The sequence below is a fragment of the Portunus trituberculatus genome, chromosome 37 (genome assembly GCF_017591435.1).
Source record: "Portunus trituberculatus isolate SZX2019 chromosome 37, ASM1759143v1, whole genome shotgun sequence".
NCBI classification, from domain to species: Eukaryota; Metazoa; Arthropoda; class Malacostraca; order Decapoda; family Portunidae; genus Portunus; species Portunus trituberculatus.
The window spans coordinates 25,536,693-25,541,929 of record NC_059291.1 but is presented as its reverse complement, the minus strand read 5'-3'; positions in this window follow the sequence as shown (position 1 = coordinate 25,541,929).

Below are 5,237 nucleotides of genomic sequence, written 5' to 3'. Positions count from 1 at the left end.
CTGCCAGCGGAATCCCGGACGCCTGCCACGCCATGCTGCTCTCAACGACGTGGTGTACCGCGCCCTGGCTGCCGCTGGGATAGTGGCCACCCTTGAACCCCGAGGCCTGGATCGTGGGGACGGACGCCGCCCAGACGGCATTACAGTCTTTCCTTCAGACGAGGCAAGATGTTGATGTGGGATGCCACCTGCGTAAACACCTTCTGCAGCACCCACATTAATGACTGTGCCTTGGCTGCTGGGGCAGCGGCTCGAGCCGCCGAACATCGCAAGCGCCATCGCTACGAGGACCTGGCCCGGAGGTATGATTTCTCACCGCTTGCTGTGGAGACTAGCGGTGTGCTCGGGCCAGACTTCAGTGACTTACTGGATGATATTGGTAGAAGAATCACCCAACGCAGCGGGGAGCCTCGAGAGACAGGTTGGCTGTGGCAACGCATCAGCCTTGCCGTAGCGCGGGGCAACACAGCTGCCATGTGCGGGCCCCTTTAGTTGCCGTGAAGCCCACTATAAATCATGTTTTGTACCCATATGTATAAATAGTAAAGTTGTTTTGCCTGAGTGAATGCCTATGTACGTGCTTGTACGCATGCCAGTATGAAAGTAGGGCACACCGCATAGTGTAGTGCAGTGGCTCCCAAACTTTCCCCCTGCACCCAGTTCAACCATCCAGATTTCCCCCTTCATGTGTATGAGAGAAAGAGCAGTTCAAACACACTGAGACTATTTGCTAATTTATATTTCAAATGTACAAATATACTGATAAACTTATAGTTACAGAGTAAGGTGGATAGAGAGCAGTTAGTAACAACTAAGCATAGCCATAGAGAGCGGTTAGTAACAAATAAAAGGACTTTTGATTTGACTTTGAGATTTTTTTAGTTAGTAGGTAGTGTAATTATTTTCCCCCTGGTAGCTTCAAATTTCCCCCCAGGGGTAAATTTCCCCCAGTTTGGGAACCACTGGACTGTAGTGGTTAGCACGCTCGACTCACAATCGAGAGGGCCCGCAACAGCAGCAGCAGCTGCCCTCACTGTTACCATATGGAAAGAAAATTTTGCCAATCTTTTAGAGTTGAAGACAAGAGAGAGAGAGAGAGAGAGAGAGAGAGAGAGAGAGAGAGAGAGAGAGAGAGAGGAGCCTGCTTAGACCTGAATGAGTGACGTCACTAGTTGGCGGGAAAACATGCCTGGTATCACAGACCGCCAAATATAGCCGAAAGTAATGCTACGGAGTCGTCTTTATTCATTTATTTTATTTATTTATTTATTTTATCCTTGAAAATTTCAGGTGTGGAGGTAGGGACTCAGAATTTCGCCTTTCCGCAGGTGTCTCAGGTGCGGAGGTACGGACTTAAAATTTCGCCTTTCCATATCTGTTACTTCCGCACTTTTGAAAAATTTTCCGCACTTCGGACCTCTGCACCTCGTTTGGTGTTCCGCAGGTACGGAGGAGCGGAAGTGCGGACCCAGGTACGGAAGTGCCCAGCTCTGCCGATTAATGGAGAGGCCACTCTACGCACAGGTAGCGGTGAGCTGCTTCGGCCAACCCTCACGAACTGTGAAGAGCTATGTACTCACATCAATAATATAATTTACTCTATAATTCAAACAACAAGACTCTAAACCAATACCAATACATATTTATCTATGTATGTAATCACCTACTTACTCTGAACTTTAATGCTATTTACTCGATAATTCTAGGCAGTAGGGCTCTAAACCAGCATTTATTTAAGCATTTACCATTTATTATCAGAAAAAAAAAAATCATTATAACGCATTTCTGTAAAGTGTTCAAAGTTCGCTGGTGTCCACTTGGCTAGGTGTGGAGGGGGCGCACCGTATGTGGTGGTGGTTTCTGCGAGGTTATTACACGAGGTTACTCCTCCTAATAACCTTCCAGCCCGGGACCCGCATCCCTCGTCCCTCGAGGTCACCTCAGTAGGCTGCACCGACAAATATTTGGCGCAAATACATTACACTTATAATCCTGTCCGAAAAAAAAAGAACACAAACAAATAGATGAGAAATAAGTAGATGAGATAAATAAATAAATGAAATAAGATAAATAAATGAAATGAAGAAATGAAGAAAGAAATATCCACCGAAGCTCAATTCATAAGAATGATACTTCCTTACATAACAATCACTGAACCAGTGACTTAGTAGGCTTTACTTGGTAACTCTGTAAGTATTCTAGCTTTCCATCACGTGGAAACATTTACTGAATGGAATAAATCATTCAGTGCTAACTGTGCTTTGATGGACGACAGCAGTAGCAGCAACATCAACAGCAACAATAACAACGACAACAATAATAATAACCACAGCAACAACATCAATACTGCAATGTTATGCTTTACTTGCCACTTAACCTTGCCGGGGACAGAGCCAAGTTGACACTCAGGCGCGAGTCTATAAGCAAAAAGTTCATAATCTTATTCTAATAGTACCAAGTTTTTTGGTTTCAGTTTTCAAGTGCAAAACCTTTCTTAAGAAATGTCATTCTAGTTAATGCTTTAGAACATCTATTCACAAACTTCCGAGTATCTACTCTTGATAATCGTGACAACAAGAATACACACATCAAGATTCTGCCTTTTGCTAGAATACAAAACAACAGGAGTAACAACGTTTTCTACAGGAAGGGATCATGGGCTTGGGACACTCCTCAGAACTGAGTTGCCTTCTCATACTTATGAGTGCACTTGACTATAGATTTGTTTTTCCTTGACATACATTACAAACACCAAGGATTTACTTTGAAAATAATGAACGTGTCATTCTATCGGAAATAACTGTCAAAAGAACGACAATCTATAGATGACCACCTTCGTACTAGAATACGTTTCAGGAGTCTTGAATGAGTTCTGAAAAAAAAAAAAAAAAACTACGAGTGCAGTGTGGCAGCACCAGGTGGCAAGGCGTGCGTGAGTCACGTCCAGCGGGAGTGATGTAGCACCCTCAGTCACGCTTTATGTTCAGCGTTCGTGGAGCAAAGGTGAACAAAAAGCGTACTATGGCTAAAGGGCGACAGTTAACCAGATTATCAGGGAGGGAGGGAGGGAGGGAGGGAGAGAGGGAAAGAGTGTACAGTATTAATAATTGTTTCTGTGTTTTAGCTGATTGTCCAAATGTGTTGCTAACTGGACTAGTGGTTTGGACTACACACACACACACACACACACACACACACACACACACACACACACACACACACACACTTACACCATTCTATTTACCTATCTCATTTTTCTTATTTTCTATCGACGTTTTATTTACGGCCTCGGTTTTTGCGTCAATCAACCTGTCTTTTCACTCACTCTTACACTTATTCGTTCACTCGTCCCTCCCCTCTTCTCTCTCTCTCTCTCTCTCTCTCTCTCTCTCTCTCTCTCTCTCTCTCTCTCTCTCTCTCTCTCGCATAATAACTTTCCCGGCCACTCTCCCTCTCCCTTCTCCATCACAAACCTCCTGCTTCCTCCATATCTCACGTTGCCCTTGCTTCCCCACCATGTTCCCCACCCTCATGCCCTTGCCGCCCCTCCCTTGCCCCGTCCCCCTCCCGCTGCCCTTCCACGTACCGTAATAAAGATTCCCCCGGGAGTTAATTCGGTTAGTGGTTGCAATCACCTGCTAACCCGGTTCATGGAGGGAAAATGAAGAGTGTAAGAAGCTTATTTGCAGTGAAGGTCACGGTGTTAGTAGTAGTAGTAGTAGTAGTAGTAGTAGTAGTAGTAGTAGTAGTAGTAATAGTGGTAGTAGTGGTAGTAGTAGTAGTAGTAGTAGTAAAAGTAGGAGTAGAAAGAATATTAGTAGTAGTCCGACGTATTTACGTGTTATGCATTTATGTTTTGTAGAAAAGTCAGTGGCAATATAACTTTTCATACAACGCTGGAAAAAATGATGAATAAAAAAGCAGTGGGAGGAGACCCTCTTCAAGATATGATATATTAGCGCAACACAACGTGAAACAACGAAGAAACACAAAGAAACTGAATAAAACAAAACAACATGGTGGTCGTCATGAGACAACTGTCCTCAGGCATACGCATAAGAGAGAGAGAGAGAGAGAGAGAGAGAGAGAGAGAGAGAGAGAGAGAGAGAGAGAGAGAGAGAGAAAGAAAAGTAAGGCAGGGTGAGGGTTGGGGGAGACAAGGCAAGGTGGACCCAGCTGACTGCCTGTACTGCCAGTCATGGGAGAGCGCCTCACCTTCCCCACCACAAAGATTCAGGAAGGTCATTACGCCGCGGGATGGTTGGCGGGTGGAGAGACTTTTAGAGTCAAGAAAGATACAGAGAGCTGGCTTCCTTGGTCCGAGCTACGCGCCTGTGGTAGTGTACCGCGTGGAGTTCAAATCACTCCATTACACGGAAAACAGATCCTCATCTCAGTCTCATAGCGACCACTTTGGCCACGCAACGATCTGTATCTGGTCCATTCTCAAAGAGGTATACCCGTCACCTGCCTTATATCCAGTTTATTTATTAATTTGTTTATGTATTTATTTATTTTCATTGTTACGATGACCACGATACATCCCTTGAGAAGCAATTCATCCCTACAGAGTGCCATCGTGGCCTTCCTCCACTGTTCCTTGTCACCAACTGAACTTGAAATGTGTCTGCATCGTGTGTCGGCGGTGGATTTCCATCTAATCAAGTCTGAAGACCAGATCGCTCTGTGTATGGGGACATCAACATATAAAGGGTCCATCAACTCCTTTACTAAGAATCACTGACTCATCTCCAAGCTGGCCATGGGTGCAGTAGTAGTCTGCACTGTATGAGCAAGCAATGCACAATGCAGAGCTCGTCATCAAGGAAGATAATCATTTCTACTTTCCTTGATCAGGATGCTAATGAGGACTCGTGGAAACCCTGCAAGAGGAGGAGGAGAAGGAGGAGGAGGAGGAGGAGGAGGAGGAGGAGGAGGAGGAGGAGGAGGAGGAGGAGGAGGAGGAGGAGGAGGGGGAGCAGAAGCAGCAATAGTCGAGAAGCAATGTGGTAACGTGGATGGGATGTAGGAAGAACGGACAGACTTTATAGTGTTCGTGTATGGAATGCGATGCATGTACTGTCAGCGGGCCAGTTTCAGTCTCCTAATAGTTAAGGCGGCGTCACACTAGCACTTTTTTCGTCGTCTCAGGCGATTTCCGTCGTCTTTTTACTCTTCTGTCAACTCTTTCCGTCGTCTTGAGTCAGACGGAACGCATCGTTTTCGTCTAGCGCCAA